The sequence below is a fragment of the Schistocerca serialis genome, chromosome 4, assembly GCF_023864345.2.
Source record: "Schistocerca serialis cubense isolate TAMUIC-IGC-003099 chromosome 4, iqSchSeri2.2, whole genome shotgun sequence".
Taxonomy (NCBI): Eukaryota; Metazoa; Arthropoda; class Insecta; order Orthoptera; family Acrididae; genus Schistocerca; species Schistocerca serialis.
Genome location: NC_064641.1, coordinates 431,835,060 through 431,851,273, shown reverse-complemented (window position 1 = coordinate 431,851,273; position 16,214 = coordinate 431,835,060). Strand labels below are relative to the sequence as shown.

At 39.9% G+C, this 16,214-nt stretch overlaps 1 protein-coding gene across 2 annotated transcripts in view; it reads right to left on the bottom strand.

Moving 5' to 3' along the window:
* The window catches only part of LOC126475029 (acetylcholinesterase-like), a 215,684-nt gene extending 200,317 nt beyond the window's left edge, over window positions 1-15,367 (bottom strand). Inside the window, exons 1-3 of one of the 2 annotated variants that reach the window (XM_050102572.1) lie at window positions 15,236-15,367; window positions 13,724-13,831; window positions 2,335-2,465 (exon numbers count right to left, since the gene is read on the bottom strand). The gene's annotated coding sequence lies outside the window, so the exon portion shown is untranslated. The remainder of the gene's footprint in view (window positions 1-2,334; window positions 2,466-13,723; window positions 13,832-15,235) is intronic. The other variant, XM_050102570.1, reaches the window with a different exon arrangement.
* Window positions 15,368-16,214: the final 847 nt, after the last annotated feature.

Below are 16,214 nucleotides of genomic sequence, written 5' to 3'. Positions count from 1 at the left end.
ACTTAATGGTGTTAGGTTTTGTAAGTTAATCAGTTGTGCATCATGGTCAGATAATCCATTTACCACAGGGAAAGCATATGTTTGTTCTACATCCTCTCGCTGTACAAATACATTATCTATTAGAGTACTACTGTCCTGAGCTATGCGTGTAGGGAAATTGATCACTGTTTCTAAGTAATATATTGTTAACAACACTTCTAGTTCACTTTTCCTATCAGAATTGCTGAGAAAGCTAACAATGAAATCGCCACAGATTAATAACTTCTTCTTTTTGTCTGACAGACAGCATAATAGGGAGTCGAACTTTTTTATGAATAGCTCCCAATCTCTTAGTGGAGACCTGTACACTGTTGCCAATATCAACACATCGTCATCTAACTGAAGTTCACATGCACAAACCTCAAAGTGCTGATCAACACAAAATTTGCTTACTTCAACAGCTCTGTATTTATACCCTTGTTTTATGAAAATGGCAACTCCTGCTTTATCCATACTAGATCTACAAGTGTAAGATGCTAAATTATACCCATTTATACTCACATTTTACATCTCCACAGTTACATGGTACTCACACAGACAAAGTATATCAATCTCACTCTGATTTTTGAGATCATCTAAACACATTATCTGCTCATCTCCTTTATTTTTTATTCCCCTGATATTTTGGTGAAGTAAGCTAATACCACCCTTAGCTTTATCCCTATTTGCTGTACATGAAGTTTCTTTTCTTACATTTTCCTTGGTTGTTGTCTGTCTGGAATTCGGCTTTAACCTAAAAAACCTATCTGCCTGGTCCCAATAACCACAGGAATCACCCCTTGTGTGACTGTGCCCCCCCCCCCCCTTACAATATCTGCTAATAGAGAAGCTAACTTATCTTTCCCCTTCCTTTTAAGGTGCATGCCATGTGTATAGTAACCCCACCTACCAATAGCATCACCTGGAACAACACTCATGTGAGACTTTGCATCCTGCTCAGCTCAGTGTTAACACACCTGACAGCAGTGTTTACCTAGGGCTGATCATGGCGCTGAAAGATCTCCACAAACTCCACATTCATGTGCCCAGTTTCTGCTCCTATTTTATCCAGGTCACTCCTAATACTATATCTTGGATTCATAGCCAGGCTGTTTCCTGCTCCCCCAACTATAATTACCTGATCTTTCTTCTCAAAGTCCTTGCATAGCTGACCTAAGTTTTCTGTCACCAGGCTAAGGCTAGCACTTGGTTTCATATAACTTGTGATCCGGTACTCTGTCCCTAATTTCTCTGAAGCTATTGGCCCACACCCCTCCCATGACTGCTACCTATAAGCAGAATTCTTCTTTTCCTATTCTGGTGTGATCCCAACCTGTCTTTTTTTCTTTAAGCTAGTATTCTGCTTAACCTACATTCAAATACATCTGAATGAGGCCCTTCCTCCACTACTTCAGATACCAAGCCAAATTGATTTGCTAACTGAAATTCAGAAGTTTTATCAATTGTTTCCCTTTTTCCCCACTTTGCTTGCTACCTTTTCCCAGCACCCAGAGTCCTTTTCCTCCCTTAGCTTACATAATTCCAAATTCACTATTTCTAATTCAGCCTTAAGGGCACAAATCTTTGCCTCCTGCTCCGCGATTTTTCTTTCCTTTCTGCATAACCTACACTGCCATGGAAGAGCCTCATTATCTACCCTCGTTTCCTCTCTGCTGCACTTGCCCCAATGAAACCACAACCTACAGTCTATACAGAACACCCCCTCTTTCAAATTTCTACGGCAACTTGTCACACATGGTTTGATAGTAAAACGTAGCACAAAAGTAGAAAATAACTTCCACAACACAATAGTTTCATAACCTGTACTAATACATAACTAAACACTAATGTAAACCAAACTTATAAACTTGCTTCAGAAACTTTTAATTAACCACACAAATTCTAGATGGGAGACATGAATTAATTTAACTTTGAAGCACTAAGTGTAGTCAAAAATAAATATCTACACTCGTACGAAATTTACGCCTAAGTATGTAAACAAACTCACGACTGCTAGCCTTTACAAAATACTTCCTTTTTGATGTAATTACGTTTAGCAAAGCGAAACCTTCAATAGATAGATTAGATAAGAAGTAAATGCACCAGTCTAAAATGTAATATTAACTAAATTAGCTCTTATTTCAATATTAATCACTTAATTTAATGAGACCTTCGTACACGCCATGAAGTCTGATGAACCTATTAAGAACAACAGAAGGAAGGTCTTGTTACTACATTACGTTTCCCCTATAGGTAACGTACACACAAAGTTGGAGATTCAAAAAGTCAAACTATAAAAAAATAACAAGTACATACCAAAATAATGAAGATGTAGTTAATTCTGCAATACTCAAAATTATCTCTGAAGCAGGTAATGTCTCATTTCCAGCAAGAAACACAGTTGGTGGTAGAGTAAATGTTTGCAAACATGCAATCAGTTGAACATGCTGAGTACAAGAGATGGAAAGTCTTGTTACTAAATTTCATACAGCAAGTAGGTGACATACACACAAACTTGGACAGTCATGTTATCTAACCATAAAAAATTGTGAGTTGCATACCAAAAGAAAGAAGATGTAGTTAGTTCCTCACCACAGATAATTATCTGTACTGCAGGTGATGTCTTATTTGCAGTAACAAACATAGTCAATGGGAGAGCAAATGTATGCAACCATGCAATCTGTAAAACCTACTGACAGCAACAGAAGGAAGGTCGAGTCAATAAATATCATAGCACAAATATGTCTTGTAGTCATAAACACAGAGAATCGACTATAAAAAAATGGGAGGTAGGTACCAATAGAAAGAAGATATAGTCAGTTCTGCCCCATTCATAATTATCTCTGCTGCAGGTAATGTTTCATTTGAAGCAACAAACACAGTTGATGGGAGAGCAAATGTTTGCAAACATGGAATCTGATGAACCAGATGAGAACAACAGAAGGAAGGCACTCTTACTATTTTTCATACCCCAGATTGGTGATGTACACACATACTAGAAGAACCAAATTATTAACCTATACAAAATTGGGAGGAATATACCATAAAATTATAATATCATATTTATCTCCACTGCAATTAATGTCACATTTGCAGCAATGAACACAGTCAATGGGAGTGTAAATGTTTGCGACCATGCAATCTGATTATCCTGGAGAGAACAACCAAAGGAAGGTCATGTACATTTCGTAACCCAAATAGGTTACATACACATAAAATCAGAAAATCAAATTATCAAACTATAAAAAAGTGGGAGGTACATTCCAAAAGAAAGAAAATGTAGTTAGTTGTACAAGGTACATAATTATCTCTGCTGTAGGTAATGTCTAAATTGCAGCAATGTGCAATCTGATGAATCTGTAGAGAACAACAGAAGGAATAACCTGTTAATACATTTCATAACACAAATAGGTGACGTAAACACAACCTCAGAGAATCGAATTATTAAACTATGCAAAAGTGAGAGGTACAAACCTGAAGAAAAGAATATGTAGTTAGTTCTGCACCAATCAGTATTATCTCTCATGCCAGTAATGTCTCACCTGCAGCATCAAACACAGTTGGGAGAGCAAATGTTACAAATTATACAATCTCATGAACCTGCTGAGAACAATAGAAGGCAGGTAAATGAGATCGACAGGAATTGCAAAATGGCTAAGCAGGGATGGCTAGAGGACAAATGTAAGGATGTAGAGGCTTATCTCACTAGGAGTAAGATAGATACTGCCTACAGGAAAATTAAAGAGACCTTTGGAAAAAAGAGAACCACTTGCATGAATATCAAGAGCTCACATGGAAACTCAGTTCTAAGCAAAGAAGGGAAAGCAGAAAGGTGGAAGGAGTATATAGAGGGTTTATACAAGGGTGATGTACTTGAGGACAATATTATGGAAATGGAAGAGGATGTAGATGAAGATGAAATGGGAGATAGGATATTGCGTGAAGAGTTTGACAGAGCACTGAAAGACCTAAGCCAAAACAAGGCCCCCGGAGTAGACAACATTCCATTAGAACTACTGACAGCCATGGGAGAGCCAGTCCTGACAAAACTCTACCATCTGGTAAGCAAGATACATGATACAGGCGAAATACCCTCAGACTTCAAGAAGAATATAATAATTCCAATCCCAAACAAAGCAGGTGTTGACAGATGTGAAAATTACCGAACTATCAGTTGTGAATTCCTTACAGACGAATGGAAAAACGGATAGAAGCTGACCCCAGGGATGATCAGTTTGGATTCCGTAGAAATGTCAGAACACATGAGGCAATACTGACTCTACGACTTATCTTAGAAGAAAGATTAAGGAAAGGCAAACCTACATTTGTAGCATTTGTAGACTTAGAGAAAGCTTTTGACAATGTTGATTGGAATACTCTCTTTGAAATTCTAAGAGTGGCAGGGGTAAAATACAGGGAGCGAAAGGCTATTTGCAATTTGTACAGAAACCAGATGGCAGTTATAAGAGTTGAGGGATATGAAAGGGAAGCAGTGGTTGGGAAGGGAGTGAGACAGGGCTGTAACCTCTCCCCAATGCTATTCAATCTGTATATTGAGCAAGCAATAAAGGAAACAAAAGAAAAATTCGGAGTAGGTGTTAAAATCCATGGAGAAGAAATAAAAACTTTGAGGTTCGCCGATAAAATTGTAATTCTGTCAGAGACAGCAAAGGACTAGGAAGAGCAGTTGAACGGAATGGACAGTGTCTTGAAAGGAGGGTATGAGATGAACATCAACAAAAGCAAAACCAGGATAATGGAATGTAGTCGAATGAAGTCGGGTGATGCTGGGGCAATTAGATTAGGAAATGAGACACTTAAAGTAGTAAAGGAGTTTTGCTATTTAGTTAGCAAAATAACTGATGATGGTGGAAGTAGAGAGGATATAAAATGTAGACTGGCAATGGCAAGGAAAGTGTTTCTGAAGACGAAAAATTTGTTAACATCAAGTATAGATTTAAATGTCAGGAAGTCGTTTCTGAAAGTATTTGTATGGAGTGTTGCCATGTATGGAAGTGAAACGTGGACGATAAATAGTTTAGACAAGAAGAGAATAGAAGTTTTCGAAATGTGGTGCTACAGAAGAATGCTGAAGATTAGATGGGTAGATCACATAACTAATGAGGAGGTACTGAATAGAATTGGGGAGAAGAGGAGCTTGTTGCACAACTTGACTAGAAGAAGGGATCGGTTGGTAGGACATGTTCTGAGACATCAAGGGATCACCAATTTAGTATTGGAGGGCAGTGTGGAGGGTAAATATCGTAGAGGGAGACAAAGAGATGAATACACTAAGCAGATTCAGAAGGATGTAGGCTGCAGTAGGTTCTGGGAGATGAAGAAGCTTGCACAGGATAGAGTAGCTTGGAGAGCTGCATCAAACCAGTCTCAGGACTGAAGACCACAACAACAATAATGTTACCACATTTTGTACACGAAATAGGGAATGTAAACACAAACACAGAGACTCAAATTATCAAACTAGAAAGAAGTGGGATGGACATACCAAAAGAAAGAAGATGTAGCTAGTTCTGCATCACTCATACTTACCTCTGCTGCATGTAATGTCTCATTTGCAGCAACAAACACAGTTGATGGGAGAGCAAATGTTTGCAAACATGGAATTTGATGTACCAGCCAAGAGCAACAGAAGGAAAGCCCTGTTACTACTTTTTGTAACCCAAATTGGTGATGTACACAAATACTTGGAGAACCAAATTATTAAACTATAAAAATTGGGAGGTACATACCAAAATATAGAAGAAATTCATAATTCTGCACTGCTCATAATTATTGAGTCCTGTTAATAAATTTCATACACCAAGCAGGTGACATACAGACAGACTCTGAAAACCATATTATCAAACCATAAAGAAGTATGAGTCACATACCAAAAGAAAGAAGATGTAGTAAGTATCTCACCATTGATAGTTATCTCTACTGCAGGTGACGTCTTATTTGCAGCAACAAACACAGTCAATGGAAGAGTAAATTTTTGTGGCATACAATCTGATTAACCTGAAGAGAACAACCAAAGGAAACTTTTGTTAGCACATTTTGTAACCCAAATAGGTAACATACACACAAACTCAGAAAATCATGTTATCAAATCTCATCCTCTCCGTGGGACACCACCTTGACTAAGCACTGTCCATGTGGGTGGATATGCTTGCGTATCCCCATGAAGCTGATGGGCTGTGCCGATTGTAGAGAGGACCTACTGCCGGGAAGGCCTCAGGTGATGGATCAGACTAAGAGTGTCTGATAACGTCCCATCTTCTCTATTCACCCTTAGATCTTACCCAATTCCCTCTCCCAACCCAAGATGTGATGGGATCTGTGCCAAGGAGTGTGTGGCACATGGGAAGATGTGTCACAAACACAGCCTCAGAGATAGCAGGCAACCTCCCTGAGTTAGTATCCTTACACCGCGTAGGGTATTCATGGTGTGGTCTGTGTACATTCCCAAATCTCATGGGACCAATATGGAAACAACTAAAGAAAATAAATTAAAACAAACTGAGGAACAAACTGAGACCTCAGACACCCAAAAATTGGGGTCAGGACTGATGGAAGGCATTCCCACTAGTGAATCAGGGTCTAGACCTGAGCCAGAACTGGGAATTGTAACCGAGAAGTTGGACCAGATCGAGACTAAAGCCTTGTCTGAGGCTCAGAGGAGGAAACTACTCAGTGAACAGAGAAAAAAGAAAGGGAAAGAATGGGAATTAAAGAGACTTGAACCTAAGCCCCCCAAGAAAAAACTGCTTCAGGTTGAAGGGGATACACTGCCCCCCACTATGTCGAAGACAGACAGCAAGATCATAAGAGAGAACTAAGACTCCCTCCTCCCTGGATAAGTGAGCCCAGAAAAAACAGATGCAAGAAATAGAGAAAGAGACCTATAGTACTGCAGTCTCGGTTTTTAAGATGGCAGTTATTAAGGAAGGCAATCCACTGATAGCCATCACCTTGCAGTAGGAGGAACTTGTACACATGGTCCTCTTTGAAAAGAGGATGCCGGTCCAGGACCCAACTTCAGGAGGGTCTATCTAGATTGTGGTGCCCATATTTTTGTCTGTGAGGTGGTGCACACTGTGAAATGGCTTGAAGACAAGGCGCCCATGATATACCCATGAGAATATGCGTAGCTGCTGGTCAAGATGGCAGAGGAGCTTCTTAAGACTGCAAAGGTATCAATATGGGTACCAAATATACTTGAGGATGTCCCTCCTAAAACTCTGTTCAAGAAAATTGGGGCCCAGAACTCAAAAGTCTCGACAGAAGACAGGAGAATGATCAAACAGGGTGGAGGTTGGTGAGAAGTCCCTGAAGACAATGTGAGAGCAATACCTGAAATTGTTTTTAGGAGTCTCGCAGGTCACCGTCAGGGTTATCAAAGACCTCAAAGGCAATGATGGCAGGAAAATGGAGACTGGAGGTGCTGCAGATTAATCTGCAGCACAGTAGAGGGGCCTGTGCTGCCCTGAGCCGCTGCCTGGGGAGGCAAGAAGTAGACATGGCCCTGATACAAGAACCCTATTTCTATAAAGGGGGTGTATCGGGCCTCTGTGGCACTGGAGGTAAGCCGATTTATGCTGGAAATTGTTTTGGCCTCAGCATACCTTCCTTACGAAGACAGCTCTCCTCCTCCCTTGGAGGTGAGGAGACTTGTAGAAGCTTGCCATCAGCAAGGTTACCAACTGTTATTGGGATAAGACGCCAATGCCCACAACCTAGTGTGGGGCAGCAAGGGCACTAACAGTACAGGTGACTACCTTCTTGAATTTCTTTTAGCTGACAACTTGAGGGTCCTGAATAGGGCCAATGAACCTACATTCAGGAATAGCAGAAGGGAAGAAGTAACTGACGTAACCTTTGGTTCCATGATGAGGGGCAGGTATTTCAAACAGTGGCATGTAGTGTTAGAGCCATCCTAATCGGACCACATGTACATTAAATTCAAGGTTGAAATTGGAATCACACAGACCGTGACCTATAGGAATCCTTGGAAAACAGACTGGGAGACATATAGGAGGAACCTTGACTTAGGCTTATCGGAAATTAAAACCTCGATGAGGAATCCATTAGAGTTTGAGGAAGTAGCAGAAGCTGTTACCTCTGCCATTGTGACCTCATATCAGGACAACTGCACAATCACTAAGAAATGCACAAATAGGTGTATGACTTAGTGGAATAATAACTTGGAAACACAAAGAAAAGAGGTACAAAGACTGTTTAACCTTGCGAGATGTAAAGGACAATGGGCAGAATATCGTGAGGCTCTTATCAACTGCAACGTCGCAATGAGACAAGCAAAGAAGACATCCTGGAAGGCATTCTGTGAGGAAGTGGAGAGCATGGCTTCTCAAGCCAGACTTCACAGGATACTCACTACAGTACCAGCCAACCCAGGAGGTACATTGAGGAAGGAGGATTGGGAATATACAAAGACTGTACATGAGGTAGTGGAACTGCTCCTCAAAACTTACTTTCCTCAACATGGTCTGCCAGACAACACAGACCGGAATGTAATCCCGGAGAGACAATGGTTCTCAGGCACTTGAAGAGAGTACTGGGAATTGACCAAGGAGTGTATGAACTTCAACAAAATCCAACTGTTCAAGTCACCTGGCCCAGATGGAATATTTCCAGCTCTCCTGCAACAGGCAGGAGAGAATCTCATAACAGTCCTATGCAGATTATTCAGGGTTAGGCTAGCAGCAGGAATCATTCCCAGTACTTGAAGGGCAGTGAAGTTTGTCTTCATTCCAAAGCCACGGAGAATTAATCATACCAAGATCAGGGATATGAGACCAATTAGTCTGTCCACCTTCATTCTCAAAACATTGGAAAAACTGGTCAATGTATACATTGTTGAGAGGAGGCTAATTGGGGCCTATTTACATTCAAACCAATGAGACAGCTCTCCAACAACTTGGGAGGGTGTAGAAAGCACTTCACTTCCAAGAAATAGCCCTTTGCCTCTTCCTGGATATCAAGGGGGCCTATAGTAAAACGACCTCCAACTCCATGGTAAGGGCAGCAGAGGTGCATGACCTAGGGATCACTATATGTAGGTGGACCAGGGCCATGCTTAGTGGAAGGAAGGTAGAGGCTACCACGATGAATAAAAAGATGGTAATTAACACCACTAGAGGTTGCCAAAAAGCAGGAGTTCCATCCCCTTTATTGTGGAATCTAGTGGTGAATGAACTCATTGAGGAACTAAGTTCCAGACAATGCTTCTGCCAAGAATATGTCATAGTAATACTTGGCAAATTTACTGACACAGTTAGAAATATGGCACAAGGAGGATTGGACATTGTGCAAGACTGGTGCACTAAACAGGATCTGAGAGTTAATCCAAAAAAGATTGTTGTGGTGCCATTCATGAAAAGGCATATCAAATACTCAAGTTGAAATCTAAAGCTCTTCGATGAAACTATCTGTGAAGGGGATAGTGGAATATCTAGGGGTAACCTCAGATGAGAAACTAACATGGACCCCTCACATTAAAGCATCTACTCCAAGGCGAAAAGTACTCTAGTGAGTAACCCAAGGGCTTGTAGTAAAAACTGGGGCCTAAGCTCCGAGGTATGCACTGGATGTACACCACGGTAATTAAACTTAGGATTTCCTATGGGGCCGTAGTGTGGTGGAAGAAGGTAGAACAGCAGGTTGCAGCTAAGGAGCTTGCTTTGTGCAGAGACTGACCTGCTTAGCCATAACAGAAGGAATTAGCAATACACCAACCACCAGTATGTAAGCCATGCTGGACATGCCTCGAGATGGAGGCAGTAGCTGGGGCGCACAGAATTAAAACTGGATCTCATCGCGATATCCAGAATCACATAGTGAGTGAGGTAAATGTAGGAATGGCTGGGGAAATGTCGGCCGACTATATAATAACTCCCAACTGCTTCAACAAGCCTTACAATATAATAATCGGTAGAAGAGAGCAGTGGGAAAAAAACAGTTCGACATTGTATCGAGGACATTGTTTAGTTCACAGATTTGTCAAAATCACACCAAGGCATTGGGGCAGTACGGGGTTCACCCAAGACTGGAGGGGATCATCTCTCTGGGAAAACAAGCCTCTGTATTCCAAGCTGAAATTACTGCAATCAAGGCATGTGTGGAGGAGAATATGCATAAGTGCTACAAGGGCCGTAGCATCTACATGTATTCAGACAGCCAGGCAGCCCTGAAATGAATGGCAGCACCTGCAACAAGATCTAAGATTGTTGCAGAATGCCACAGGGCTCTGGTGGAACTAGGGTGAAGCAATAGGGTAAACCTAGTGTGGATCCCTGGCCACTCATGGATCTGTGGCAATGATCAAGCCGACAGACTGGCCAGGATGTGGGCAACGACTCCATTTATTGGACCAGAACCTTTCCTGACAATCACCAAGACTATGGTCAAAGTAGAACTATGGAACTGGCTTAGAAAACAGCACGCAGAATATTGGAAAAAGGTCCATAAACAAAAACATGGTAAGGTAATGATACCCAAGCCATGCTATAAAGGAACCTCTGTAATTCTGGAATTGAAAAGGAAAGAGATCAAACTCATGACTGTACTGATGACCAGGCATGGGAATTTCAAAAAACACCTACACACAATGAGTATAATGGAAGACCCTAAATGTAGGATATGCGATGAGGGTGAAGAAACAGCATCACACCTAATTTTAGAATGCATGGCATTCTAGAGAAAAGATACAGAATCTTCAAGACAACTGGACGCGAAGAAATTGTGTCTAACAAAAAATTGGTAAAGGGACTCCTTGCACTATTTAAGGACAATGGTTGGCTTTACTAGATATACAGGCAGCAATACTGCACAATGAACTTCGTTTCGGTATGAGCAGTGGTAAGTTAGAAACTAAGGTGTTTTAGCTTCTGTGTCAAAATCAAAACAAATCAAACCACACAAAAGTGTGAGGTACATACCAAAAGATAGAATATGTAGTTAGTTCCTCACCATTTATAATTATCTCTACTGCAGTTAATGGGAGAGTAAATGCTTGAAAACATAATCTTAAGAATACGCTGAGAAACACAGAAGAAAGGTCCAGTCAATACATTTTGTATCACAAATACGTGGCATACACACAATCTAAGAGAATCGAATTATCAAACTATAAAAAAATGGGAGATTCATATCAAAGAAAGAAGATGTAGTTAGTTCTGCACCATTCATAACTATCTCTGCTGCTGGTAATGTCTCATTTGCAGCATCAAATACAGTCGACGGGAGAGCAAATATTTGCAACCATATGATCTGATGAACCAGGTGAGAACAACAGAAGAAAGGACCAGCTACTACTTCTCGTACCCCAAATAGATGATGTACACACATATTTGAAGAATCAAATTCTTAAACTATAAAAAAGTGGGAGAAACATACCAAAATAGAGAAGATGTAGTAAGTTCTACACCACTCATTTTATATCTCCACTGCATGTAATGTCACATTTTCAGCAACAAACACAGTCGATGGGAGAGTAAATATTTGCAACCATTCAATCTGATTATCCTGGAGAGAACAACCAATGGAATGTTCTGTTACTACATTTGTAACCCAAACATACATACAAACTCAGAAAACCAAATTATCAAACTATAAAAAAGTGGGAGGTACACACTCAAAAAAAGAAGATGTAGTTAGTTGTACAAGGTTCATAATTATCTCTGCCGCAGAAAAAGTCTCAACTGCAGCAACGTGCAATCTGATGAACCTGCTGAAAATACAGAAGGAATGTCCAGCTACTACATTTCACACCACAAATAGGTGATGTAAACACAAACTCGGAGGGCCAAATAATTAAACCATACAAAACTGAAAGGTACATACCAAAAGAAAAGAAGATGTAGTTAGTTCTGCACCACTCAGAATACTCTCTCCCGCCAGTAACGTCTCATTTACAGCAACAAACAGTCGATAGGAGTGCAAATGTATGCAAACATGTAATCTGACAAACATGCTGAGAACAACACAACCAAGGTCCTGTCACCACATTTTGAACCCTGGATAGGTGACGTAGACACAAATATGGTGAGTCAAATTTTCAAACTATAAAAAAGTGGGAGGTACATACCAAAACTAAGAAGACATAGTTAGTTCTGCACGGGTCATAATTATCTCTGCTACAGGTAATGTCTCATTTGGAGCAATAAACAAACATGCTGGGAGACTAAATGTTTGCGACCTTCCAAACTGATAAACCTGCTGAGAACAACAGAGGGAATTTTCTGTTACTACATTTTGTACCCCCAATTGGTGACGTACACACAAGCTCGGAGAATCAAATTACAAAACTATAAAAAAGTAGAAGGTACATAACAAAAGAATAAAGATGTAGTTACTTCTGCACTGCATTTAATGTCTCATTTGCAGCATCAAACACAATCAATGGGAGAGTAAATGTTTGCAACCATGCAATCCGATGATCCTGCTGAGAACAACAGAAGGAAGGTCCTGTTATTAGATTTCATACCAAAAAACATGACACAGCCACAAACTTGGAGAATCAAACCATCAAAAAGTGGGCAATAGATACTAAAAGAAAGAAGATGTAGTTAGTTCTGTACCACTCATAATTATCTGTGATGCAGCTAACGTTTCATTAGCAGCAACGAACACAATCAATGGGAGAGGAAATGTTTACTATCATGCAATCCGATGAACTTGCTGTAAACAACAGAGGAGTGGTCCTGTTACTGCTTTTGTGTACCCCAAATAAGTGCTGTATACACAGACTTGGAGAATAAAATTATCAATTTACAAAAATCTGTGAGGTACATACCAAAAGAATAATGATGTAGTTACTTCTGTACTGCTCATAATTCCATCTGCTGCACATAATATCCCATCTGCAGCAGCAAACAGAGTCAATGGGAGAGTAATTGAGGGAAAATCCTGTTCCTACATTTTGTACTTACACATAAGCCCAGAGAATCAAATTATAAAAGCATAAAATTGTGAGAGGTACATACCACGAGAATGAAGATGTAGTTAGTTCTGCACTGTTCATAATTATTTCTGTTGCACATAATGTCCCATTTGCAGCATCAAATAAAGTCAATGGGAGAGTAAATGTTTGGAACCATGCAATCTGATGAACCTTCTGAGAACAACAAAGGGAAGGTCCTGTTACTACATTTTGTACCCCAGATCAGTGACATTTTCACGAACTCAGAGATCGTATTATCAAACCATTAAAAATTGAGAGGTACATAATAAAAGAAAGATGGTGTAGTTATTACTGCTCCATTCCTAATTATCTCTGCTGCCGGTAATGTCTCATTTGCAGCAACAGCCACAGTCAATGGGAGAGTAAGCGTTTGCAGCCAAACAATCTGATGAAAATAAAAAGAAGAAGAGGGAGATGGTGCTGTTACTACATTTCGTACACCAAATAGGTCATGCACACAGAAAATTGCAGTTTCAAATTACTTATTTTATAAAGAAGTAAGTTTTGCTCTTGTCATAGTTAACTGTTATGCAGATAGTGTCTCATTTTTGGCAACAGACAATCGTCGGCAGAGTAAATATTTGCACTCACATAATCCGATGAACCTATTGAGAATAACAGAAGGAAGTTCCTGGTATTATATTTTGTACTGCAAATGGGTCACATCAACTTGAAACTGCAGAATAAATTTATTAAAATTATAAAATATTTTGATGTACAAACCAAAAGAATGAAGTTCTAATAAGTCCATTACTCCTCGTAGATAACTATGGTGGAAGTCACATCTCATTTAGAGAACAAACTCAGTCGACAGCATGCACTCTGATGAACCTGTTAGGGACAACAGAAGGGTGGCCTGTTACTACATTTCATAAACCCAATAGGTGATGCACATACAAACTCAAACAAATAAAATTATTAAAATTATAAAGAAGTGGGAGGTGTACTCCAAAAGAATCAAGATGTAGTAAGTTCACCACATCTCATGGTGAACTATGGTGGAAGTAATGCATCATTTGCAGCAACAAACACATTCGTTGACAGAGTGTAGATTTTTCAACCACACAAGCTATGAACCTACTACAGACAACCGAGGGAAGGTTCTGTTGCTACATTTCATACACCAAATAGTTCATGCTCACACAATCTTGTGGAATGAAATCATTAAAATTGTAATAATTTATGAGCTACATACCAAAGGAATGAAGATGTAGTGAGTTTGCAGCTCTCATAGTCAAATCTGTTGCAGATAATGTCACATTTGCAGCGAGAAACAGGGTCAGTGGGAGAGTAGATGTTTGCTACCATGCAATATGGTGAACTTTCTGGGGACAAGAGATGGGAAGACCTGTTATTACATTTAGTGCAATACAAAGGTCACACATACATGAACTCGCAGAATCAAATTATTAAAATTATAATAAAGAGGGAGCTACACACAGAAAGAAGGAAGATGTAGGAAGTTGTGCACCTCCCACATTTAACAATGGTGCATGTTATTTCTCACTTGCACCAACAAATACTTTCAATAGGTGAGTAAATGTTTGCAACCATGCAATCAGATGAACCTGCTGGGGACAACAGAAGAAAGGTCCTGTTACTAGAGGTCATACTGCAAAGCGGTCATGCAGTCATGGACTTGCAGAATCAACTTACGAAAATTATGGTTATGTGGGAGGTATATACCAAAAGAATGAAGATGTAATAATTTCTGAACATCAGTTAGTTAACTGTCATGCAGGTCATGTCTCATTTGCAGCAAGAAACATAGTGGACAGTAGAGTAAACGTTCATGACCATGCAATCAGATGAACCTGTCTGTTGACAACACAAGGAAGGTCCTGTTACTACATTTCGTGCAACAAATAGGTCATTTACGCAAGGACTTGCAGAATGCAGTTATTACAAATAATGAAAAAGGGAGAAATACTTACCAAAAGAAACAAGATGTGTTAAGTTCATCACCTCTTATAGTAACCTATAGTGCAGATGATGTCTCGTTTGCATCAGAAATGTTTTCAATGTGTGAGTATATGTCCATAAACATGCACCCACATCAAGCAGCTGGGTGACAACAAAAGGATGAACATTTTACTGTGTTTTGTACACGAAATAGGACCTCTGTATGTGAACTCGTAGAATCTAATTTTAAACAATATAACAATGGAAAATCCGGGACGGAATGCAGCAATATTATGAAAAATAGAAAAATATAAAGCAGAAGGTAGTACTCACCCGACGAATGAAGATGTATGAAGTTCCACAGCTTTTGTAGTTAACTATGATGCAAGAGGTGCCTCGTTCGTAGCAAAAGTGCAGTGGATGGTCAAATAAATGTTCCCACACATATACCCACATCAACCTGCATTTCTGTGCCATTCATTGCTACAATACACACAACAATGGTGGTTTAAGCATAAAAATCCCCTTGATTTTGGCTATCTACATGCAGCTTTGGGTGATGACCTTGAAAAGTAGTTGACTGACATTGAAAAGAGTACTTTAAAGTGGTTAGTCTGATGCACTAGAAAAGTAGTTATTTAGAAGTTGGTATGATGATTGCAGTGGTGGTGCGAATCCTTTTTTGAGGTATTAATTCACCGTAATTGCATTATAATTTATTACCAGTCATTAGCTAACCAATAACTGGTAATAAATAATCACAGGTGACAAATGGTTATATGATATCAGAAGGTTAGGCAAAGTGGCTGACTTATATAGAACTATGGACGCCTTGTCCTAGAAGATCATTGCCCTGTGAGCTTAGAGATGAGGACAAGTGCTTCAGTGCTATGACCGAGGAGGACACTGACCCATGAACTTGAATGAAGTCAGCTGTCTCAGGGCATAGAACAAGAAGGACACTGAATGTTTGGGTAAATCTGGTAACAATGCAGAGAGGGCTGATAACAGTACAGCCCCATTACTCACCCCTTTCTGCATTTAACATTTCCTTAAGTGCCATGAGGGACTTATTGACACACTAACATGATAAACACTCTCAGACTGTAACACATCCTCCTCCGTACTTCACTGTTGGCACTACACATGATGCAAGGCACTTTTCTCCAGGTATTCTATGAACCCAAAGCCTTCCAACAGACTGCCACAGAATCTAACATTCTACATGACTGCAAATAACTTTTACAGTCATTCACAGTTCACTGGCATTGCGCTTTACAACACCTCAAGCATCTCTTAATAGTGACAAGAG